The following is a 27,640-nucleotide window of genomic DNA, read 5'->3' as shown; positions in this document are numbered from 1 at the left end:
ATCCATTGCAACACAAACCTTACTAGAGTTAAGACTCTGTTAGGTGGTTTCCCAAAACAGCAGAGGATTTAAAAGGGGTTATCACAAGTTAGGACCTGCATTAGTACAAGCAGGATGTCAAGAGTATGATCACTGAATGCTGTAGGCATGTTTAACAGCTGATCTAGATTTATGTTCTCCAGATCCCACCCGCTACCACATATCAACACTCAACCAAGGATTAAACAAGCATTAGCAATGCGGTAGGCCCAGTTTATACCTGAAAATGCCTCTTCAGTTACTGCTGAGGTAAGAAGGTACACAGCACCTTATCATACATGAATCCTGGCATTCGTGCATCACTGACTCATTCTTACATTCTTACAGCCGTCCTCAATAATACATTCACATAGACGTGTCAAGCATATGCAAGAAAAATTAAATGAACAAAGGGAGAAAAAAGAAAAATGCCACAACATAAACACAGCGGGCCTGTGCTTGCAATTAAAAATAAGTAAAAAATAAACAGCTTTGAGCAGCCATTTTGGAATGGTGCCGTACATAGTGACGAATTGCTACACCAATCCAAGAAGGGTGACACCTTACTTCTAAATGTGGCCGTGATTTTGGAGCAATAAAACAATAACACGCTATGGACATACGCCTTAAGACTGCTGCCCGGTTTAGTAGCAGCGGCCAGGCGGAATACAGTGCACGGCAGTACGAAGTGAGAAACGAATGACCGGTAGCATTGTCTACGGCGCTGCTAGGCATGTAAAACATCGAAGAGAATAAAAAATTGAAGCATAGAATAAAATGGGACTTGTGAAAGGAGAAATTGTAAAACCAAATTGACTTTTGCAAAAGTCCTAGCACTGAAGCACACTCGGTTTAAGCTGGATAAGTACACATGATGAGACTAAACAGAGGGCAATAGAGCCAAGGGCTGAAGGGGGCTGACCTATTGCCTCATGCTACATGCTGCATGTCATGGGTGGAAAAAGAATGCTATTGCCACCTAAATATATCAATGGGTGCAGAGGGCTGGCCCAAAATCCCTCTATGAATGGACATGTATGCATATACTTTTGTGAAGGTTTTTAGATTATGAGAACCTAGCAGACAGCTAACGCTATCAGACCGCATCCAAAAATAGTTTAATAAACACACCTATATGTGCTACTCATAACATGACAAACAAGTATAAAATGACAGTTGGCATATTAAAATACAGTCCCTCCTTGAAGGCCTAACAAGTATTCTCAAGCAAACGTACTTCAGGGCTTTTCAGAGCCATGGCGCCTGACCTAACCTTGCTTACAGCCTTAACCATTTGCTTGTAACCATACTTAGCTCAGGTCGTCTGGCATTGAAAATAAGCTTTTCCACAAGGCAATCGTGTGCATACAATCATAAAACTACAAGTATGTACAGCACTGAACTTGGCAAACCAATGTACCTCTCTCCTAAGTGGGCCTATGTTCGATTCCAAAGATGTAGACCCACTGAAACCCCTGCAGCCCCTGAATATCTACAAAACAGGGAGAGATGGGTGCACTGCTGGTGATAGGAATCTGGTGAGAGACAGAGACAGGGAGAAAGAAACACCGGACTAGAGTTTGCTCAGAGAAGGAACAGTCAAGGAACGTCACTATGCTACCTCGATGTTTGGGTGATAGTTTACTCTCACTGGTGCTTCGGCAGTGGAGGTTGCTGTGTTGAGTTTTAGGCCAACATAGAATTCATTCATAAGTCCCAGGAGCTGATGTAAGCACACATGTAGATATAGAGCTAAAACAGGCAAACACACCAATAAAAGGTATCGAAGCAAGCAGAGCTTGAGAACAAGAAAGGGAAGGACTAAGGGGACTAAAAAGGGAAAACTCAACAAACGTGAGGGACTGATGTGAGTGTGAATTGATAAGAAGGTCTCAGATTGGAAATGTCAAAAATGACACTGTTATCTTGTAAGCGTGCACGTGCATAATGACGTAGATATCCATTTACAAAATACCATAGCGCATCATTGCGCCATTTTTATTGCCTTTTGATTATAGTGCGCAGCATCTTGCCAATGCTATGCTACATCGCCAGAAGGCATTGCCAAAGCCGATAGGTACCAAAGGAACATTTGCCAATATTTGTTACCCATGAAGCCATTGGATAGAAAAGCTTAAACACTGCCAGCACATGCCTAAATTTTTTGCTAAAAAAGAAGTTGATGATAAGAGAAAATCCTATCCTTCTCAGAAGAGGTGAGATGCGGAGGCTGGTGGCAATGGCGGCATCACAGTATTTCATCCCTTTTAACCGCATGGGGCACAGACTCTATGGAGGGGCCCGGACGGGCCCCTTCCTATGATGGAAAACACTTGGAGCCTGCAGCTTCGGCTAAAGGCAGGCCTGGAGCATTCATGTTATGCAATTTTCCGACCCAGGTGCTCACAATGTGTTAGTAATCAATGGTATATAGTTACTTTTAAAGCATGTATTTGTTTTAATGTACAGTGTATATTAAAACATTTATTTTAATGTAATTCTGTGCTATTTTATTAGTCGTGTGTAGTGCATGTCTGCCATCAGAATGTAGTCCAGATATGTTGAGGGGCACATGGATTGATCTGAGATGGGTCCCAATGGGTACCTCTTTATCTTTGGCTGGCCTTGGATAGGGCTTAAGGGCATGCTTGAAGGCATGGGTGAGCAGTGGCTTGGAGGTGTTGCGGTGGGCTGTTGTGTGTTTTCTGCACTCAACTCAGGAAGGCTGGGATAACTGTGTCTATTTTAAATGGGTTGTAAGAGGAATACATATGTTCCAGAGATGATGGAGGTCAGTAACAGGGCTAGCGAGATGAATATTCAGCCTATGGACTCCTTTGATATCAGGGTTACCTACACTATTAAAGTTGTGAATACCACAGATTCTTCTGACCTAATAGTGGGACATCATTTTAACTGTTGCAGATGCCCTAATTCGCCTTTTGCGACAATTGAAATGCTTTTTCCTATGTACTAATTCCATTTTAGTAGTCAGAAATTTTTTGGGACTTCAAAAAATAGATTCTGAATGGATACGAGCTCAATATTTTGAAGGGGTGTGTTTTAGGCATCCTCTCCAAATACCGCATTAGTAACAAATGGTATCTACGTTTTGAGACCGAAATCCAATTACGAAGTTGGAGTAGTAAAACTTCAACAATGCGAAGGAGTCCTTTTAGTACTCCTACACCTTTGTGAATTTAAAAAGAAGGCTTTTGGGAAGTAGGCAGTGGTCCATGGACACCTTACCAACTTCAAACAAACTGAAAAAAATGTAAACTTTTTTTAAAAAAATACATTCCTGTTTTCTTTACGGAAAAAAGGATGCATTTAAACAAAGTGTACTGTATTTGAATGCAAAAACAGACACCATTGCCTGCTCATCCCAGGAGTCCAGCTTCCACTCTTAGAGTGAGTCACATTTTGTGAACGACCTCATAAATATTGATGAGACACGTAGGATTGTAGCCCACTCCGATGCTATGCTATCCAAACCGAACTATATGTACAAAGGTTGGCCCAGAATATTATTTTCTGGTCGCAAATTGCTGACAGTATTTTGCGAGCAGTTAACAGCACACCATCCCTGCAGCATTATTAATGACACCGTAATGAAAATATACTTACTTCCAGAGCGTGCACACGGACTTGCTCACTGTACGACAGGAATAGTTAAAAGGTTATCTTAATTGATATACCGAGGAAACACACCGTTTTAGAAGCAATATCCCAGAATATCATAAACATACACTTGGAAAAAAAACGCTTTTTTATTTTGGGGAGCATTTGTACGCAGCTGTATTTACCCTTTTTTGTATGGCTTGGAACAGGATTCAATTTTTCATCATATTTTGGACGCTGTCCTCCAAAATACGGCGCCGCCCCTTCGAATCCCCTGCCAGGAACTCCAGTACAAGTAAACAGACATGGAGGGCTGCTGAGGCCTGCTGAGTCCTAACTACAGTCTAAGGTTGAGGTGCTTGACGGTCGGACGGACCTCTGCTAAATTATTCTCAACAAAAAGTTACGGATAGTTCAGGTCTTATAGTAAAACATACCACATGTGTGGTGAACCTCGAAATAGAGGGGAAGCAGTTCTGGTGGAGGTAAGAGGAAACGGCTGTACAGCAGCTGCCCCACCTCTAAGTGGCCGGTTCCACGTGGGAAGCCAAGAGAAGCATGACCTAATCTCCGATGTAGGCAATGTCCCAAGACGTTATTGTTCTTGAAAACACTCACTGTGGGCCCACCCTAAGTTCTTGGTGCAGCACATGCACTTACTCTGAGGGGGTCACCTGTTTGTTTTCATAGGTGTAGGACGGTATGTTACGCAGTTCGTTGCTGCTGCTGTTCCCCTTTTTCATGTTCTGTAACCAGGCGGCTTGGTTTGCATCAAGAGTGCATCTGATTTTGACACCATTAGACTTTCTGAAAAGTGTAAGGAGTGCACCCTGTCTGAATGCCACTTTAGATATCTCTCTGTGCCTGTTCTCAACCATCTCAAAGGAAGGCCTATCAGTTGTATGTTGCCGGTCTCACCGTCCTTGCCAGAACTGATAGTTCGACATCTGCAACCAAACGAATGGGCTGTTGAGAATTTGACCTCGCCTCCTTCAGAGCCGCAACCGCCACCTACCGCTGAAACATCTAGAACACAAGGAAGGGCGCACTCTGTGATCGCATCAACTTCTCCACACACAACTCTAAGGAACGCTTCTCAGTCATCCACGGATTCACAAATCCCCCCTCCAAAGCCACCAGCATCCCTGTCATAGGACCGCTGTGACAAACTCGCCACCTTTTTTCCACCTCAGACAAAGCCCATCGCCCACAATCTTCAGGAAGAACCTCCAGACGTGTCTTTTCGGATGAGGCCCCCTTCTCTCCCTCCCCTGCCCCCACCCCTCCAGTGCCTTGAAACCCTCATGGGTGAGTAGCCGCCTTTACAAAAACTGATAGATTGACTGATTGAGTCTGTTTCAGAGATATAACATGTTTTTGTGACTGTCACATTCAGAACAAGCTGGCTGCTTGGGCATCAATTCATGAAAATGCCAGGGGTAGCGGATGCCACATTACACGCCACTGGACCTTTACTTTCACTCACACATATATGCTTACACACACACACATTCATACATACACATACTCTCTGTCACATACACACACTCTCACCCACAAGCATGTGCATAAGTTATATATGAAAACATTTTGTACTTACCGCCGCTGCCAGGGAGGGTCATATTCCAGCTGATTGTTCTTCACTTTTAATACACTAAAAGTGAGTAATATTTTATTTTTTATCAGTCACTATTAGTGTAGTAAAATTAAACATAAAATGAAGAAAATGAAGGCCTACCGTCCATAAGGATGTACTGTCCTCTGTTCCTGGCATTGATTTTGCCACTTCTGAGGCCAGGGGTCGCAAAGGCAGTGGTAGAGGTTGCAAGGGACAAGTCAGGGGTCGCACATGCGACCTCTAGCGATCCCTAAATGATGTCCATGGCTGCCTGACTGTCCACTATCACTTCACATAACCCTTTGGAGGACACTTTGCACATGCACAGACCTTCCATGTGTGAGAACATCAGAAGACGTTTGTTGAGGATTGGGTGGACTATGAGTCACAGAACACATTTTTGGGGCTTCATTGCAGAACACCTCCTCTGAATTAAGATATTTTATAAAGTTTTAACTCTTTATTTTTCCTAAAAGTTACTTTTCAAAAATATTTATTAAGAATTATACTTCAAGTAAAAAAAGAGGACTTTTACTAAATATTAACCCTTTCGCTGCCAGGCCTTTTCCCCTCTGTGCCGAGCCTTTTTTTGGCTATTTGGGGCAGTTCACGCTTAGGCCCTCATAACTTTTATTTCACATAAGCTACCCACGCCAAATTTGCATCCTTTTTTCCAACATCCTACGGTTTCTAGAGGTCCCCAGACTTTGTTGGTTCCCCTGAAGGAGACCAAGAAATTAGCCAAAATACAGTGAAAAGTTTTTTTTTTTTAAAAGGGAAAAAAACAGCTGCAGAAGGCGGCTCGTGGTTTTTTCCCTAAAAATGGCATCAACAAAGGGTTTGCGGTGGCAAGATCACCATATTCCCAGCTTTCAGGAACAGGCAGACTTGAATTAGAATACCCCATTTTTTAATACAATTTCGACATTTTACTGTGACATACCCCATTTTTACTATTTTTTGTGCTTTCAGCCTCCTTCCAGTTAGTGACCAAAATTGGTGAGAAACCAATGTTGGATCCCAGAAAACTAAACATTTCTGAAAAGTAGACAAAATTCTGAATTCAGCAAGGGGTAATTTGTGTAGATCCTACAAGTGTTTCCTACAGAAAACAACAGCTGAAATAAACAAATATTGAAATTGAGGTGAAAAAAACAGCAATTTTTCTCCACGTTTTACTCTGTAACTTTTTCCTGCGATGTTAGATTTTTGAAAGCAATATAACGTTACGTCAGCTGGACTCTTCTGGTTGCGGGGATATATAGGGCTTGTAGGTTCATCAAGAACCCTAGGTACCCAGAGCCAATAAATGAGCTGCACCTTGCAATGGGTTTTTATTCTATACCGGGTATACAGCAATTTATTTGCTGAAATATAAAAAGTGAAAAATAGGTATCAAGAAAACCTTTGTATTTCCAAAATGGCCACAAGATAAGGTGTTGAGAAGCAGTGGTTATTTGCACATCTCTGAATTCCAGGGTGCCCATACTAGCATGTGAATTACAGGGCATTTCTCAAATAGACGTCTTTTTTACACACTGTCTTACATTTGGAAGGAAAAAATGTAGAGAAAGACAAGGGGCAATAACACTTGTTTTACTATTCTGTGTTCCCCTATGTCTCCCGATAAAAATGGTACCTCACTTGCATGGATAGGCCTAGCACCCACAACAGGAAATGCCCCAAAACACAATGTGGACACATCAAATTTTTCCACAGAAAATAGATGTGTTTTTTACAAACTGCCTACCTGTGGATTTTGGCCACTAGCTTAGCCGGCACGTGGGGAAACCTATCAAAACAGCACATTTTAAAAAACTAGACACCTAGGGGAATCCAAGATGGGGTGGCTTGTGGGGCTCTAACCAGGTTCTGTTACCCAGAATCCTTTGCAAACCTCAAAATCTGGCCAATAAAACACTTTTTCCTCTCATTTCTGTGACAGAAAGTTCTGGAATCTGAGAGGAGCCACAAATTTCCTTCCACCCAGTGTTCCCCCAAGTCTCCCGATAAAAATGGTACCTCACTTGTGTGGGTAAGCCTAGCACCCGTGAAAAGAAATGGCCCAAAACACAACGTGGATACATCACATTTTTCCACAGAAAACAGAGGTGTTTTTTATAAAGAGACTACCTGTGGATTTTGGCCTCTAGCTCAGCCGGCACCTGGGGAAACCTAGCAAACCAGCACATTTTTGAAAACTAGACACCTAGGGGAATCCAACATGGGGTGACTTGTGGGGCTCTGACCAGGTTCTGTTACCCAGAATCCTTTGCAAACCTCAAAATTTGGCCAAAAAAACACCTTTTCCTCTGATTTCGGTGACAGAAAGTTCTGGAATCTGAGAGTAGCCACAAATGTCCTTCCACCCAGCGTTCCCCCAAGTATGCTGATAAAAATGGTACCTCACTTATGTGGATAGGCCTAGCGCCCACGAAAGGAAATGGCCCAAAACACAACGTGGACACATCACATTTTTTCACAGAAAACAGAGGTGTTTTTTACAAAGAGCTTACCTGTGGATTTTGGCCTCTAGCTCAGCCAGCACCTGGGGAAACCTAGCAAACCAGCGCATTTTTGAAAACTAGACACCTAGGGAAATCCAAGATGGGGTGACTTGTGGGGCTCTGACCAGGTTCTATTACCCAGAATCCTTTGCAAACCTTAAAGTTTGGCCAAAAAAACACTTTTTCCTCTTATTTCGGTGACAGAAAGTTCTGGAATCTGAGAGGAGCCACAAATTTCCTTCCACCCAGTGCTCCCCCAAGTCTCCCGATAAAAATGGTATCTCACTTGTGGGGGTAGGCCTAGTGCCCGCGACAGGAAAAGCCCCAAAACACAACGTGGACACATCACATTTTCACAAAGAAAACACAGCTGTTTTTTTGCAAAGCACCGAGCTGTGGATTTTGGCCTCTAGCTCAGGCGGCACATAGGGAAACCTAGCAAACCTGCGCAGTTTTGAAAACTAGACACCTAGGGGAATCCAAGATGGGGTGACTTGTGGGGCCCTCACCATGTTCTGTTACCCAGAATCCTTTGCAAACCTCAAAATGTGGCCGAAAAAACACCTTTTCCACTCATTTCGGTGACAGAAAGTTCTGGAATCAGAGAGCAGCCACAAATTTCCTTCCACTCAGCATTCCCCCAAGTCTCCTGATAAAAATGGTACCTCACTTTTGTGGGTGGGCCTACTGCCCACAAAAGGAAATGCCCCAAAACACTATCTGGACACATCAAAATGATCAAATACAAAACTACCTGTTTTTGCGGGGGCACCTGCATTTTCGGTACTGGGCTCAGCAGCCTTCTAGGGAAACCTACCAAACCCAGACATTTCTGAAAACTAGACACCCGAGGAAGTCCAGTGAGGTGTGAGTTGCATGGATCCCCTAATGTTTTCTTACCCAGAATCCTCAGCAAACCTCAAATTTAGCTAAAAAATCAAATTTTTCCCACATTTCTGTGTGGGATCACAGCAATGGGACACATTTCATACCACCCAATGTTCCCCTCAGTCTCCCGGTAAAAATGATACCTCATTTGTGTAGGTGGGCCAAGTGCTTGTGAAAGGGAAGAACCAAAAACATGTCGATATTGAGGGGGAACCAAAGGAGGCAGATATGGCCAACAGTACTGTGCCCCCATGGGGAGCGACCCTTACCCAAGGGGCTGCCCTCCTAAAGAAAACACATGCAGCTATCCCTGGTGCCTAAGTGGATTCTGCCCCCAGGGGGGCAGAAAAGGCCTTGAAAAATATTGCCCTCATGGGGAGCGACCCTTGCCCAAGGGGTCGCTCCCCTCATGCCAGTTTCAATTTTGAAAGAAATCCCTGGTGTCTAGTGGGCATTTCAAAAGCCGGATTGCTTTACAATCCGGCTTTTGAAATGCTCTGAGAGACTTAAAGGGAAGGAAATTCCTTTCCTTCCCATTGAAGCCTCTCAGGCCCCCATCACATGCTTTGCATTTCTCTTCCGATCACGCTGGAAGCTGAGCTTCCAGCGCAATGGGGAAATGGCCTCTGATGAGGTCAGCGCACATTTGCACGCTGACGTCATCAGACGTCACTGGCGGGGTCAGGGGTGGAAGGGGAAGGGCTTCCCCTTCCATCCCTGCCTTAACCCCACGGAGGGAGTTACATCCTCGGCACAGGAGCACGGTGCAGCAGGACGTAACCATTACGTCCGCGGCACAGAAGTGGTTAAAAAGAGTGTTTTTTTTTTTTTTTTACTTGATGGTCCCAAACACAATATAGCAATATAGCACAAAGAAGTTTTTAATTTTTGCTCCAGGTTTCTCATAGGACAGTCAACAGTGAAAATTGCTTTTGGGGGCCTGTCACCACAGGGACACTTTAAAATTAAGGGGGTCATTGCAACCCTGGCGGTCTTCTGACTGCCAGGGTCGCGGCCGCATTCTGACCGCCGCCAAAGTGGTGGTCCAACTGCTTTGGCGGCGGTCTGACCGCCACATTATGACAGTGGCAGTTATGCCACAGTTGGACCACCATCATTGTCACTTTACCTCCACTGCAGAGACTGGCGGTGCTGGTGGGCCAAATCCTCCTGGGCTGCGCTGCAAGCAGCACCACCCTGAGGATTACAACCTCCCTCTCTGCCAGCCTTTACATGGCAGTAGCACTGCCACATAAAGGCTGGTGGAGACAGGGTGCCGGGGGCCTCCGGTGGGCCCCTGCACTGCCCATGCACTCGGCATGGGCAGTGGCGGAGGCCCCATGGCGAACCCCATCGTACTGTTTGAACAGCGCAACAGGTGGTGAGGCACCCTACGCACTGGAACAATGCCGCTGGCTCAATTATGAGCTGGCGTAAATGTTGTAGGCTGTTACCCGCTGGGCCAGCGGGTGGAAACACCATTTCCGCCCACTGACCCAGCAGGGAACTCATAATGGGGCCCATGGGAAGGCGGCCGCAGTGGCAGCAACCTGACCGCAGGAGCTTGGCGGATGGCTTTTCCGTCCGGCAAACTCATAATGACCCCCTACATTTCTAAATGTCCCACTTTTAAATACCATGCACCTTGCCTTGTGTTCTTCAAGGTCTGTAAGGGGTGACTTACTAATTTTTACATTTATTGTTTTCCCTGTCAAAACAGTTACTTTGACAAGTCCGATGCAGGTTTGCACTGCAGTAATCAGCTTACACCGATAGGCCTGAAGTCATGTCTTCCTTGTGACTCTAGTGGCTGGCACAATAAGAGCTGTAATCCACAGGTGACATTTAACTTTCCCAATATAATATGGCGTTATAGGAAGGTGAATAACGACAATCAGCTTTTAGATGATTTCTACATATTTTAGGGGTCAGGCCACATACACTGGACACAGGACTGCAGTGCCCCAGTGTCCATGGGGTTGATCTTTCAAAAAGGGACATTTCCTTACATGGAGCATATCCACTTCACACCTGTTAAGCAGGGCTAGTGTGCAGATAGATCACAAAACCCCTAGAATAGTGCTCAGAAAAAGCACAACAATCTGCTGTGACCATGTATAAAAGTGTTTTGCTAATCATTTGGCACATTTTTTAACAATTAATAAACACAATATATTTTGATATAAACAACAAACACTTTTGAAATTTAAAACTGTTATGTAAGAAAAGGCTAAATAAAATCTTCTTTCTCTGGGAGATCTGGGTAAAAACAGCCAAAGATTTTAGTTGCGTATGCCTCCTCGAAGAGAAAACCTTGCATCCTCTTCACATGTTTTATCCTCCTCAGGGTGCTCTTCGTCCTCCGAGAACTGATGTTCAGGGCATCTATTTCTTAAGGGGGGGTGGGGATCTAGGATATATTTAGAACACAATGGGCCAGGGGGTCCTGGAGATGAAGGGTTACAGAATGAAATAAAACAAAATAAAGTGCCAAAGAGGCATCCTGGCTCTAGATCCACAACATACATGCACTGTAGCACCTCACTGCTAATGAGTCAAACAATAAAGGCCTTATTACGACCCTGACGGAGGGGTTCCTCCATCACAAATGTGACGGATATCCCGTCTGCCCTATTACAATCTACATAGAATAAAATGGATCATAATACAACAGACAGGATTTTCGTCACATTTGTGATGGAGGAAATCCCTCGGTCAAGGTCGTAATAAGGCCCTAAGACTGGGCATAAAGCCAGGTCTTGAGAAGCTTTCTGAATGTGGAATCATTGACAACTTGTCCAAGGAGAGATGAAGCTGATTCAAGGCGTTTACACAAAGAATAGAAAAAGATCTACCAACTCTGGTCTTGAACCTAACATTGGGAATCCTTAAAAATGTCGCATTGGCACATTTTAAAGCTCAGCAGGGACTATAGTGAGTGATTTAAACAGAATCAGTTTTCCACAGGGAGCCAATGGACTTCCCTTAACCGATGGGAAGTAGAACTCCTGCAAGGAAGTTTAAGCACTAGCCAAACAGCATTGTGGACAACCTGAATTTTCGTAATTAAATATCAGGGAATACCCTAATGAAGACTGTTGCAGTAATCAGTCCTGGAAGTGATCATGGCATGGGCCACATTCTCTCTAGCCAATAAAGGGAGAAACTCTAAAAGCTGTTTTGGTGATTTGATCAATGAGATGCAGGTTCCCAACACTGCAGAAACGTGACGGTGGAAAGATAAGTCATTGCAGAATTTAACCTTCAAATTTCTAGCAACATCCCTGGGGGGGAGGCCTAATAAGTCTATCTGGCCACAACAAAAGGGCAGAGAACTGATTAATATTTTCAAAGTGAAGGATTTCAGTTTTCCCCATTTCACAATTCAGATAGTTACAAATCATCCATCTAATGACTTTGGTGAGGCAGTTCTTAAATGTTAATTTGGAACCAGGAATGGAAACAGAAATGGTGAAGTTTGGGTAAATAGGGAGGTTGTATGGTGTGGGAGGGTTTTGAGGTCTGGGAGTAATTGGGGGTATGTGATGATTTATGTAGATGGGAGAGTTTTGGGGTATGTGAGGATTTATGTTAATGGTAAGGGAGGATGTAGGTATGTGGAAGGGTTTGGAGATGGGAGGACATACATGCAGGGGAGGGCTTGGGGACAGGAAGAGGAAGGAGCAGTGGAGGGTTTAGGGATATGGGAGAATGTAGGTGTAGTACTAGGGGTATGGGAGGATGTAGAACCAGTCAAGGGTTTGGGGAAACTAGTAGATATAGGTACAGGGGAGGGTTCGCTGGTATGGGAGGGGTTGGGAAACTTTGGGGATTTATGAGATTGGGAGGTTTTGGATGTATGGGAAGGTTTGTGTGTATGGGAGGATTAAGGGGCTATGGATGTGGTTGGGGCAGGTGGTATGTTGGTGGGAAGTGTATGCATGGTGTAGGAAGGTGACTATGGACTAGGATTTGTAACTGAATCAGTTGCTTGGATGTGAGCTACTTTGGTAATGTTGGAAGGGGAAAAGAGTAATATTAGCTCATGTGGGGTAAGCACAGGTGTCAGAGGAGGCACGTGAAATAACTAAATTTCTCTATAATGCAGGCATGGCAGATTGGATGCTACCCAGGGTGGTGATGACTTGTGCCAGTTTGTAACTGATAACACAAGAGATGCCAGGGGTAAAGGAGACCCAAGCCAATTTGCATACAAGACTGGGTGTGACTTCTTTCTGAGGGTACCGGAGTGAGTGTGCTGATGGTAGTTCTTGTGGTGGTAGACACAGGAACAGATGAGACATCCTGGGATGTTTTCTCCATCATCACGAGGGGTTTCCCGAGTCAGATGCCAGTCTCTTCCTCCTCAGTGCTGCCAGATCCTTTACACACATCAGGCACAGAGTAGCAAGGACAATAAAATAATGTAGGCATATCAAAAACATACAGTCCAAAATATTTTTAATATAAATTCCATTTAAAGGCCACAAAATAAACATTAAGGTCCTAAAAAGGATTCAGAAATACCGCTTGCTTATTCACAAATGTCAAAGATATTCTAATACCCTTATTTTAAGTATTTGTATTGCTATTACACATATTATTTTTGTGAAGATCTATGTGACATTTGTGACACAGTAACCCAGCAATTATACATAAGGGAAGCTCATAAGTTTATAATTCCTTTTAACTCTGTAGACTTTTCCCGGTATAACCTGGAGTAAAGTGGCTGTGCTGCCCTCTAAAAATGAGTGAGCGCAATAGACGGAAAGCAGAAAAAGAGAAGAGAAGATAAATAGAAAAGGAAAGAGAGAAGTTCACAGAATAATAGTAACAAATAAACGAGCACATCACTCAGACATAGGACAACGAGGTACTGAGACAGAAGAAGGAAAAGAGTAAGGGCAGAAAAGAAATCGAGGAATCACCTCACAGCAGAGTGAGACAAAGGGAAAGACAGTGGCAGGAAGAGACAGGAAAGAAAATACGAATCACTTACCAGGTTTATTCTTCTTCTTCCCACATGTGCTTCCCGAGAGTCCTAGAGGAAAAGGAAAGAAGAAGAAGACGAAGTCCATAAAGTCCTGCCAGAAGGAAAGGCACGGAGAGCACGAATACAACTAGAACACCACCCCCCATTCACAAACCTTTCTATACAGTCAATAAAAGACCACTTACCTATAGATCTGATGAGTACCGAGTGATCATTAGCGGCCATCCTGTAACAGCCACTTTGCGTGGCCCTGTGTGGGTTGATAATCTAGAATAATGCAGCACAGAGCAAAGCACTGCATTACAGTACTCTACCATGGGTTATCCCATGCATCCACCCATAGATTTTGGAGCATTCCCAGATTTACCATTTCTAGTAGACCTGGGAATGTGTCAAAATGCTACACCTCCCCAGGTGAGGTGTAACAAGGAGAAATATGTTTATTTCTCCTTGTTACTTACTTACTTCTGCTGCATTAGCAGCACACATAGAAAGAAGAAAATGTCTCTCAGTATTGTTTTCATACAGGAAGGTGTCCCTTCCTGCACACAAACAATCCTGCTTACAACACAGGCACACTTGCACTATTGTGCCAGGTGTGCCTGCATTGGTGCTAGGCAGCACATTGTGTGCCAGCGCAGGGAAAAGCCAGGAATGTGCCATGTAATGTTAGATATGGCACATTCCTGCCCTTTTCCCATCATGCAGCCCAACAAGGTGACTTGCAGCACTGCATGATTTTTTTAAATATATAAGCCCCTTGGTGTCTTAGTGCAGCAAAAATACTTTATACATTGCCCTAAGGTAAATCCTGTCTGCTCTGTCCCATAGCTACTAGACGGTTGCCCTCTTATACATTTAGGGATTTTGAAGGTCCACCCTAACTAGAGTAGTTATTTTTCCTTTAGTTGGGTGTTAGCAATCCAGCTAATGTTGACATTTCTTGTAATATGCACACTGAAAGTTTAACATTACCGTTCTGACATTATAATTCTGACTTTAATTATTATAGGGCAGATTTAGATTTATGGGGACTATTTGCATACCCCAATGTGACGCATATCCTGTCTGTATTATTACTAGTGCAGAGAATACTAATGCACTTATTGTAAAGTGTATGTGTGATAGGTCACAATGTTAGAGAATAACACATCAGCAAACTAAACTAAAAATGGGTGGCAATATGTATTTCAAAGTATGTTCATTGCATTCAAGTGATTTGATAAGATTATAAATATAGATTAACACACATTTATAATTGGTAATCTCTCACAAATGTGTCAGATGTCCCAACAATATTTTTACTACTGCATTAGATGCTCTTCCACTATGAATAAGGAGGATGGGATATGCATGATTCTTGAATGGAGTATCATTGGCCACAACTCTACCCCAAGCCATAATTCCCAGACTTTGGGACTAATTTAAATGTTAGCAGAGAAATGGGAGGACCATAGGTATGACCTATGTTACCAAGACGATTAAACATACAATACTAAATAAAATAAGCGAAATCATATCCTTAACATGTATTTTGTAACTCTTCAAATGGCCATAACCGTGTAAAGTATGATGAAATCTATCACAAAATTCATGCATATCTCTTCTGTGTTATTTCATTACAAATGCATTATGTGACGGAAGGACACTTCAATATATTACTAGCACATTCAAAGTGAATTATTTTTCGTTTCTGTACATGGCCTGTATGTCACTTTGTGATGGAGTAGGCCTTTTTTTCAAGTGGCTGTTGCCCATTGTGTATTCTGCATAGGTTTTTGAATTTTAAAATGTGAGGAACAGCAAAGGACACAAATGAATACTTGTATGGGCATTTGTATAAGTGCAGTGTGCACATTCTTTGCCTGGCACAATAAAATGATATGAAATAGTATAATCTAATTTATCCCAGCCAAGGCATCACTTGGTTTAGCTAGTGGCATGTCATAAAACGTATATATAATTTGAAAAACATTTACAGTTAAATGTGCTAACATATGTGACATCATGGCTGTCCCCATTGCTTTCACTGTTAGCATTTGTACATGTAATCTATACTTATCTAGAAGAGTGGACATCCAGGACCTCTACAATGTTCTACTGTTGCTGACAGTTACACACTATGGGCCAGATGTACAAATTTTCAATTTGTGACATGCAAATAGCGATTAAGTAGAAATAGCTTTTCGCACATTGCAAATAGGTATGTACAAAGCCTGCTATTTCCTAATAGTGATTTCTACGGCTTCCCAATCGCTATCAGGAAATCTATATTTAAGAAATCACTAAATCGTGATTTCCTTATAGGAAATTGCAATTTAGGAAAAGGAGGACCAAATGCAGCTGTAGGAGGTTTGATGATGTCAGAGCCCAAGTGATGGATGATAACAGGGTGTGGCCACCAGCTAGAGGCCTAACACACCTTCTGGGAGCAGGGAGTGGCCCTGAAACACTGCAGCCAGCACAGGAGGGCATCAGCACACCACACCATGGATGTACAGGATGGGAAGGAAGTTGGGAGCAGCAGTAAAAGAAAAATGAAGTTCATGGAGAGGGAGCTAGAGGTTCTAACAGATGAGTGTGTGGGAAATATGGGCCAGCTAGTTGGGAAGGCCTCCTTCTCAGCCCCTGAGGCCCAGAAGACCACTATCTGGAAAGATATACTGGAGAAGGTCAATTCCTTGGGGGTGACGCAGAGGACCATTCTTGAAATACGGAAGCAGTGGTATGACCTGCGCTCCCAAACCAAGGAGAAGCTGGCCATCAGGATAGCAGTGTGACGTGGGTCTGGAGGAGGAACATCAAGACTCCCCCGACTGCCATGGAGATGGTGTTTGAGGGGATCCTCGAACCAGAGAGTGTCACAGGTGTTGGGAAAATTGACACCTCCATTCCAGCAGGCACCAGCCATGGTAAGTCATCTACCCTTATGTCCCATTCTGGCCATGATGTTAGGCAATCCACATCACATACATCACAGCATGAAATACTCCATTGAGGTGCTTGGCCCACCCAGGCAATGCATCATGGGAGTTGTAATGCACTTTGTCAGCATGCTGTACTGAATACTGATGACAACACCGAACAAATGTGCACATCACTAACATGTCATACACACATGTAGCAGAGTCACAACATTACAGTGCCAAAACATATACCATTTATTGACAAAACGTATGTAAAAATATTTTCCACAGATCACAGCCCGGATGTCTTTGCACCTGTGACAGATAAAGGGGATACTTGGAGTGACGTCATCCCAGAACCTCCCACACCACCATCACCTCCACCCCACACATCTACACCAACAGGCAGGAGAGCCACCACCTCCCCACTGCCCACTTCTTTTGATGACAGCAATGTCAACGAGTCCAATGTGAGGGACCACAGAGTCCAGGTCTCTGATAAGGTGCACTGAGACCATGCCAACCGTGGAAGATACACTGTCTGTCAATGGTGGCCTGAAGAGGTCCATCCTAAGTATACAGTGCCTGCAGAGCAAAAAGATCGGCTCCATTAATAGGGAGCTGCAGCACTTGACAAAGTTAGTTGAGAAGGGGTAGGAGCGCAGCCAATCTGCTAGGGAGCGTGAGCACAGGGTGCAGCGGATGCACCACAGGCAGTACATTGCATGCATGGACACCTTCACCAGGTCCATCAACCACCTGGCAATTGCCACAGCAAGCCTGGCTTGGTGTACAGTCAATATTCAGACTTACAAGTCCCACTGCTGCCAGGATGTTTCTTGTTGGCTGGTGCAGGTCACAACTGCCTTGGAGAACATTCAAACGCAGAACCTGTGCCACCCCTACACCCCTACTACCTGAGAGTAAAGAGGGATCCAGAGTCAGTAGTGTTCCTGCACAGGAGGCTTGCACAACTAGATATACTCACCACCATCCCTCTGGGTCTGACACGGCATCTGTTCCACTACCCAGTGCAGCAGAAAAACAACCCAACCCAAGGAAAAGCTAAAATTGACTCCCTCATAACTAGGTGTTCTGTGTTGCCTTTGTTTTTTGGCACATATTTTGCCCATTGACATGTATTTTTATTCAGTTGTGGTAGCCGCCTGAATAAAAAGTTCTCACTCTGCTGTGCACAAAGCACTACCCCATGTATGATGTCATGTTATCTCTTACCGCAGAAATAGTTATTTGTTTTCTCTGTGCATCATGCACATCCCTCATCCGCATGGGTACCCTCCTGCTGTCCCCATAGTGGCTGTAAGTCATCGTCTGAGTCATCGTCATGGCCAGGCTCAATGTTGACATTGTGCAGTCCCCTCCTCATTGCAATGTTGTGCAGGATTGCACAGGTCGTATGTGTGTGTGATATGTAGAGAAGTGCCCCACTGGTCTTGTGGATGATGCAGAAGCTGGACTTTAAGATGCCTAATGTTCACTCAATGAGTGAGCATGTTGTCTTGTGTGCCCTGTTGTACAGTATCGCACTTGGTATTCTCTGGGCAAGTAAGGTGTGAGGATCCAGGGTCACAAGGCATATGCACTGTCACCTTAAGAGCATTAGAGGGGAAACCGATAGATCACATCTCACTTACACTTTTGGCCCGTGGATTAATTTAGTTTGAGATTCTCTTACCTAGCAGGAACCTATCTCCGAATTCCCCCTGTGCCTGTTCTGTATTCCACTGTGGGGGAACATGAAGGAGTTGTTTGTGCTGCCTGGGTATTGGGCCACAAGGTCAGTGATGACACAGGAGGCATCACACACCACCTGCACATTCACTGAGTGTGTGCTCTTCCTGTTCCTATAGAAGTATTCAGCAGCTGAAAGGGGGCTTATGGCAATATGTTTGCCATCGACACAGCCAAGGACATTGGAGCACTGTGCTACACTGTAGAAATTCATTTTTGTCTGCTGCAATGATTGGGGATTTTGGGGAAATATATGTATTGGTGTAGCTTTCCAACCATTACATCCAGGAACTTGTGGAAGAATCTGAAAAAGGCGCTTTGTGACACCCCCGCCCACTGCTATGACTGTCTAGTAACTCCTCAATTCTAGGAGGTATAGGCAACACAATTCCTGCACATTGGGAGCTATGGCGTTGCTCCCACGTGTTGGGCCATGTATTTGGGTTCGCAATTCAGCTATCAAATCAAGTATGACCTGACTATTCAGGCTGTACTTGTCTACGATCTCCTCCTCTGTTTGGTAAAACAGGGCGAACCTCACCCTAAATATCCTCTCCTGTCTCCCTCTCCTCCTGTCCCTTACAGCCAGAATCCTCATCCTCGTCCTTGCCAGGATGTATAATGCTGCCATTGTGAAAGAACTAGATGCATTTGGGAGTCTTTTTTATAGTTTGCACATGGTTTGTACCGGTACTGAGTCAGTGGTAATTGCATTTCTTAAAAGGCAATTTTGCAACTACGCGCAATTAGGAAATCCTTTGTGCATGCTTTTGTGATTTGCAAGTAGGAAACAGCAAATTTGCGATTTCCTATTTTGCGCATTTTCAAAATGCAATTTCTGCTGGTTAGGAATCACATTTTGCAACCGCGTTTTAGGCACTACCGAATGTCAGTTTTACATTTCGTAATGGCCTGAAATAGTGATTTGGTCTGTTAAGAAAAGCAAAATAGTTTTGTACATCTGGCCCTATAAGTTGTAGCTGTACATGAATTTTACACAATTTGCTATATCCTATGTTTAATTCTTTATTAATGGGACTGGACAATAAAAAAAAGTATATGCACTATAAAAAAAAATTGAAATATTTATTTGAACATGCATTGGCTTGTACTCCTTAAAATCGGGCAGTGGCACAAGACACTACGCTTTTTAGAGTCATTGTAGGCTCAACAAGCCTAGTTAGTCATATATTAAGTGCTCTAACTCAAAATTATATTTAAATTGCGAGATAATGCTTCACAATGTCCTTTTGATAATTTATGGAATCATTTATATCAAATAAAATGTCTGATACCAATATGAAGCATTACATATGGTTTGTGAAGTTACACACGTGAATCTTTGACAAATCAGAAATATTTATGGTAGGCCTTTTAATGTGTGGAGCTTACCTGACTGCCTTCTGAATCAGACAGCTGGGTGTAGTTGGTTAAGGCTCCCTCTGCAAGGATTTTGAGTTCTACCTCAGTGAAGTTGGGATCCCTGTCCTTTGTACCCTCTGCCATGGTTGGTTCCAGAAGAAGAAAAAGCATAAACTGGTAATGTTAGCCGCAACACTTGAGGGTCAGGAGGCAAGTGATAAAATCGACCCCAGAATATGTGTACGCCAATGTGATGGAAAATATGTCAAAGGACTCTTACAGGACAGTGTATTCAATGAATCATGTTCCGTTTAAAATAAAGTGGGATGTCGGATGCCCACAAAGGTAGATACAGATTTCACTTACTAGTCCGTCGTCTATGGTGGATATGTTAGTTATCTCCCAAGTTCCGTCTGTCAGCGTAAACCTACATTGTCAGGCTTGGTTCTGCTTCACAAATTGGCAGACTGGTATTTCAAATTAGCTGGAGGCATCCATCATCTGTGACATTCATTTTGTCAAAATCAATTACAACATCTCCCATACACAAGATATAGATGAACTGTCCATGATGTAAGGTATTGACAGATTTAAACCACAATAAATATTTAAAATAAATATGACCAAATAGCTGTCCTAATATTATTGTTTATAAACCAATACTGTTACACTGTTACATAATATAAATGCAGAATACTAGTTGAATTCTATCCAAAATGTATATGCTACGCTAGAGTTACTCTAACGTTTATTTAAGTTGTTTCCAAAACTGAATATAAAAACTTTGCAACATATTATATGGCTTCATGTTGAATCTTATGTTTTATGTATTTCTTTAAATAACCATCATCTGTCTGTAAACCAAACATTTGCACTTGAATTTAGCTGGAATGTGCAAACACCACTACATGGGAGAAGATTCAGAAGGCTGTGTCATGAAGCAGTTTCTGATCTGGAAACTATGCAGGAAAATAAAGAATAAAGAATTCCTGAAAATTATGGTTAGTGCTCTAGAAAGCTAAAATGAGGACAGGCAGGTATCGGGGCAGTGGCAGCACAACGGACTGTGACGGGCAGGAGGTGAGGTGCAGGGGTATGTTCAACTGACAACTGAGGGCAGAGGGGAGGGGACAGGAGCAGCAAGCTAAAAATGGGGTTCAGACCGACATGGGCAGTGGCAGCACAGTGCACCACGGAGGTCAGGGAGGAGGGGCAGAGAGGGCAGAGGCATGCACACAGAAAATGGACAGCGGGGGAAGTGGGAAACAACCTAACCACGTAGGACAGGTTGGCATTACCAGGGGCAGCAAGCTGACCATGAAGGATATTTGGGGGGGGAGAGAAAGACAGAGAGCAGGGGGAAAAGGGGATTGGGGCAGAGGAGGTAAAGTGACCCCGGAGGGCAGGTGGGAGGAGTTTGGGGTTATGAGCAGCAGAATGACCATTCAGAGTAGGCCGGCATGGGATATGGAAGCACACCAGACCATGAAGGAAGGGGGCAGGGGCACTCACACAGAGAACAGAGGGCAGGAGGAAGAGGCCTGGGGCAGGAATAGCAGGTTGCCCACGGGAGAGTGGGTGGGAGGGGTCAGGGCCGCACAGATGGGGAACAGAGAGCCGATGGGAGGGAAGTAGGGGCAGCAAGCTGAACATAGAAAGTAGGACAGCATAGGTATGGAAAGCACAACAGATCATTAAGGGCAGGACAGAGGGGTCAGTGACACACAGGCAGAGAAAGAAGGGCAGGCAGGAGAGGGGCAGAGGCAGCATGCTCACCCCAAAGGGCAGGCTGCTGCGGATTGGCCACTCCGAAGGGGTATGCACATGGGACAACCACTTCTGCTTGGGATGGTGGCTGCATATTTTTTTTTTTAAAGCATTACACTGAAAGAAGACAGAAGTTAAAGGGACAATAGAGTTTATAGGTTCTGAAAAGGTCTGCAAGCTAACATTTACAAACCAAAAACATTGAAATTCACCAGCTGTAGTTCAATAAACTAACTATAACATGAGGCCTGCCATGCACTGCTTATGATCTCAAATATTACATTACTCGTTACATCAGTCGTTACATTACTGATGACATCGCTGTTGTCATAATTGATGACATCACTTTTTTAAGTCACAGCCACAATACCAGTTTTGACGGAGCACTCACCATACGAGATGATGCAGCTATGCTGGAACCCATCTTGCTTCTTTGTGTATTTCTGTCACTTGTGAAGAATCTTCCTTAGGAACCTGTCCTCCAGTGGGTTTTCTGTGTGATCCCCACCCTATAATCTCCATACCATGGTTTCGTCAGTCAAGATTCATCATGAGAGGTGTGCCTTCATGATCACCAAATAAAAAAATGCACAGGGCTCTGTGTGTCATTGTGATACACACACCAATTTTACATTTGTGATACATAAACACCACATTGTATAAAACTGTATTTCTTAATGCAGTCCTGTCAGCGTCTTCAGTTGAGACACACCAGTGGAAGCACACCCTCAATATAACCTAATAAAAACAGGCAGAGGACTCTGTGTATCACAGTGATTCACACACCTTATTTATAGCGGTGACCCACACACACACACACCATTGTATAAAACTATATTTAACAATCCAGCACTTCCCAGTACCACTCAACATAGTCTAGAGTTCTGTGTGACTTGGTGATGCACACACCAACCAAACAGTGGTGACACACACAACTCCTCCTACAACATTAACTCCTATTCCCACATTATTATACATATAGTCATAGTTTGTACATATTCTTTAATTATACATAATTTAAGCACATTTGTGCAAAATATTGTATTGATTTTGTGGAAGTTGTACCTTTATACATATTTGCTTACATTTTTCACATTATGGCAGCAGCAGGCATGAGACAACGAGCTCCATTTTTAAATGGACTTGGTGAGTCACATGTTCGATGGAAATAAAGGGGCAAGTCATTTGATTCATAATTAATGGCAATTGGAGGAGAAACAATTAGAACTGCAAGGAAGCAACACGTTATTACAAAACCTAGGTATTCAATGGAGAAAATGATATAAGATGCGTAAGACCACAAGAGATACAAGATGATTACCTAGATGCATACTTTCAAGAAATTAGTGGATCAGTTTGGTGAAAAGATTAACGTTGTATTAGAAAGGAATACATTTTCAATAGAGCACATGGTAAAAATGAAACCCTCATCAGGGGCACTTGAATCATACGATTCAGAGGATGGAGTGTTTTCCGCATAAAATATGGATTTGCCGTATTTGACCATCCATCGACTGCTGCATAGTCTTCAAATTTTAACAAAGAAAGCTCAGGTGGATCAAAAGTTACTAAAAACATAGTGACAGGTTCCTGTGCACTAAAAGGCTATTTGCAAAGGTTTACTTGGTCATCTTTCAGTTGTGTATTGCAGTATATGGGTGTTAAAGTGGTGCCAATGAAGGGACCCGCGGAGAGAGAGACACAGTCTAGTCTCTCCGCGGGTGGATTCGGGACAGGGGAAGTGGCGCGCAAGGCGCCCGATTGGGTAGAAGGTAAGTTGGGGCGGGGATTAGGACAGGTTTATAAGGGGGGTGGAGGGTGGGGTCGGCCCTTTTTCACGCCGACTTAGGTGAGGGAGGGTCGTTTTATTAAAGTGACCACCCACCCACCCAGCTTCGGAAGGGGGAGGAAGGGTTTTTAGTAAGGCAGGTTAGTTAGGGCAGGTAGGGGGGGTTAACAGTCATTTAGGACAGGTGAGTTGAGAGAGGTAGCAGGAGATGGGGGAGGGTGGAGAGCCAGGTGCGGGCTTGTCCACCCTTCCAGGGGGAAAACAAGGAGGTGAAGCATCAGAGCGGGGAGGGGTAGGCTACAAGCAGGGAAGGCATGGGCGGAATAGGAGAGCATATACGGCAGGAAAATTGAAGGGAGACATTTCAGGAGAAAATGAAGGCAAGGGAGTTGTAAAAGTTAAAGTCTGCTGTAAAAGATATACAGTTAAGTGTTTTGAAGTATTGTTGTGTATAAATCCTGTTCTAATAAAATGACCTTTTACACCAACAAGAGTGTCACGTATGTATGTCTCGATAGTCTTTGTCCAGGTAGTGCTAATATGTGTAAAAATGGCAAAATAAGAAGTAACGCTACCACAAAATGTGCTGTATTATGTCATGTAACTTGCGTTTCTTGCCTTGTAGTTAACCCTACCACATAATTTGGTCCTCCTCCTGCTGCTTAATTACTGTGGTCCTGGCCATAACCAATTATATTGCTGTTCTCAGGGGTTTTGTCCAATCTATGTGATTTTGGCACTCTAACAGACTGTCTTATTAGAGACCAATTGGTAAGATGTACCAACAACCCTCATACTCAGGAGGAATTGTTGGCCACAAATCACAACCTTCAAGAATCTAAATTGCCAAAGCTATTGAACACATATCAATATGTATTATAAAATAATGAAAACTCCTGTAAATGAAGTCAAGGAAACATGCGAAAAAAGAACATAAAAGTAACTATAACTCCCGCCCTAAAGTAACTATAACTCATGCTCCCGCCATTCTCAGTTTTGTCATCAATGATGTAAGTTCAGTTGTCATCAGTAATTCCATCAATGATGTCACGGAATGTGTCTTAAGTGTTGTAATATGTGAGGTCAGAAGCAGTGCATGGCGAGGGTGTGAGTTTTAGTTACTTTAGAGAATTAGTTATGGTTACCTGAGATAACTATAACCAGGGGCACTGTAATTATGCAGCAGGGGACGGCCAAATTATGTGGCAGTGTGTAATACATTATGTGGTAACAAGAGGCAAATTATGCAGTATAATGCAGCACATTTTGTGATAGTATTATTTCATTAATTTGTCATTTTCAAACTTGTTAAGAATGTATGGGCATTGGTTGCACCTCATTATTACCAGTTTAATGCCCAAATATAGAAGTAAGCAAATAAAATATAACTAGTAAGTCCTTGCAAAGAGACTTCCACTGCAAGGCAACACGTATTGCTGCATTTTTTGTAACTTTTGAAACGTTTTTGTTAAAATCTGCAAATTATGCAGCACATGATGAATAGTGTGCCAAATGAGGCAAACCCATAACGATGAAATATTCACTGCAGCCACACAATGACATAATTCCAGTGGCCATAACTTTAACTGGTGAATTTCAGTGGTTTGTTGTGTCTAAAACATTACGTTGACACTGACATTTTCACCTAACTATAATGTTACTTTAACCTTCGCATTTTTCAGTGAATTTCAATTTTTTTAAAATGTGGACTACAATATAATTCCCGAATATAACTTCACTTTAACCTTTGTTTTTTCAGGTAATTTTGAGTTTTTTTTGGGTAGAGTAATATTTTATTACCTCACGTAAAAGCCAACCTCACACCATGCAATGCCTTCCGTGTCATGGGGCTGGCAGCAGGGCTTGGCCTGCAGCCAGGCCCTGCGTACAAACCCACAGGCAGTCAAAGTCAAGTTTATTGTCTCATTAAATAAAATCATTACAATTGTAAGACAAGTGATGAAACCAATCTCATAAACATTACACATATATGAACATCCAGGATTAGCATAATAAAGTCATTCTCAAGAAAGAATAAGAAGGTGTTTATTCTGCATTGCCTGTCCTTTAGCTTCTAGACTGTATGGTGCATTTACATGGGTACTGCTACGTTCAGCTCAAATTGTGTGGGGCAATAACTGGAAAGTAATTAGCATTGTCTATTGTCTGATTAATGAAAACCATCACTTTTAAACATTGATAAAATATTCTTGTGACAATTACCAATTTGTGATCATTGAAAATCGGGCTTAAGCGATGGTTCTTGAACCTGTACTAAAAGGGGTGCTAAAGTGCTTGGTGGTGATTATCTCCCATTTGACCTCTGATCCCCTACCATGTGATGGCCAGTTTAAGTAGCATGCCACTATATGGCTAGATATGCCTCCCAGAGTAAAACAGATCATTTATCTGATTTATAAGACTTTATAATGTACCTGCATGTCCCTTCAGTTAAAACTGGTTTTGAAACGTCCTAGCGTACTCTGGTAGCATTATTCATGAATTACCATTTGAGTTGAAGATTGGGGAGCACTGGCAAGTCCAGATAGCATTGATGCCTGAAACTTGAGGAATTTGAAGTTTAGCTGTGGATCACCAGGGTTGAAATATGCTACAAAGGCTTCCCTGCAAGTCCAAATGGTTCTGTCATTAAAGCTTCTCTTCAGGAATTTCTGCCTAAGGTTCCGCAGCTGAGGGCAGATACAAATAACATGAATAAGGTCTCCCTCCTGACTATTGCAATGCAGGGTTAAGCCAAGGCGCTTCCATGCTGGTATGTTCGCCAAAGTCAGTATGCCACCCAGATGCTGATCCATCAATCTATTGTTCAAATGCACGGCGTATGGAATTGAATGGTACGGGGCTAGATCCAATGAGGTGTAGTGCTTTATGACCATCCATGCATGAGACTGTGCACTAAATGTGATTATATCTTCAATAAAGAACATTCATTTTGTAGCACTATTGGTTCCCTTGTTAAAGAAATCATATGTTGCACCAGTCCCCCATAGTCTTTCAAACTCAGTAGATTGATGGAAGTGCACAAATAATTATAATACACCGATAGCTGATCGTTTTGGAGGGCTGACCAAAGCACACTATTCAAGATAGCTTGGGCATGGCTGATCTTGTACCAGGTCTTAATTGATATGGCTCTTCTGGCCAGGTCTTGTCTCTTTAAACTAAATTATAGGTGAAGTTGGGCTGGAGATGTGTGTCGAGGTAGATTGAAAACTCGCTCAAATGCATTAATTTGGATTCTGTCAATAGTTGGAGCGTCCAGCCCTCACAGGGCCACACTGGCCTTGATGAGAGTTGGTAGTAATTTTGAGGCGATGACTGCTACAAGTGGGTTGTAGGACGGCCCATCTAATAGTGAAAGCATATGATGTATAACTTCTGCTGCATGAAAGACCCTTGAGTATCAAAGCATATACCCAAGTCCTTGTAGTGCAATAATGATTCTAGCTGGATATCATTTAAATACAAATGCGGAGCAGGGCTTGATCGAATGCCAAGTAGCAATGATTTTGTCTTGTTCACATTGATCTCCAGGTGATTATACCTTGTATAACTGGTGAGTGAATTCAGCAGTTTTTAAAGACCCACCTTATGATAGCATTTGATAAGTGAGTAAGGTGAAGAGGAACCAGACGAGGAGAATGAGAGTTTTCTGCATCTAGGATTGGTGTAAGGTTGAACATAAAAAGATTGCATAGTTGTGGGGCTAGCACACAGCCCTGTTTTAAACCTTGATGTGTTGGAAATTTTCGGGACAGCCGCATGCCATCGCCAATTTTTATCTGAATTCACGTGTTTGTGTACAACAAAGTTTTCGCCTTCAGTAGTGAGTCCGGTAAACCCCAGGATGTCAATTTGTTCTAGAGCAGCTCTCTACTGACACCGTTGAAAGCGGCTATAAAATCATTGAAGCCAAGATGTAAGTTCTTCCTCCGGTGTTTACATTGTTCAGCCAGGAAGAGGGAAGCTAGGATATTGGTTGTTGTGCTGACTCCTTTCCTGACACCAGTTTGATTAGGAGGAATTATATTGTTTTTAATGGACCACTCTTTTAAGTCGGCTAGAAAACTCCTGCGGGTGGTGCGCTGATTATATGATGTGACAGTATAAAGGGTGCCATTTTAAGTAATTCAAACTTACTGACTTTGTGAAGGGTCACAACACCAAAATATAATAAGTGTGCCTGTTAGCTTTAAGAAGGGGTTCAGCATATCAATGTGTTTAAAGCGCACCTATTGTCTTTCTCAAAAACAAAATCACCAATAATGATAACAAAGAATATGTTTCATTAATTCACAGAGGACAATGTTTAATAAAAAGGATTGTGTCATGAAAATATTTAATAAAGTTTAATTAAAGAAAACCTCATAACTTTTAGTCCTGTTGTTAACAGTTTTT

Source organism: Pleurodeles waltl, chromosome 2_2 (assembly GCF_031143425.1).
Source record: "Pleurodeles waltl isolate 20211129_DDA chromosome 2_2, aPleWal1.hap1.20221129, whole genome shotgun sequence".
NCBI classification, from domain to species: domain Eukaryota; kingdom Metazoa; phylum Chordata; class Amphibia; order Caudata; family Salamandridae; genus Pleurodeles; species Pleurodeles waltl.
Note: the sequence above shows the minus strand (reverse complement) of the source record.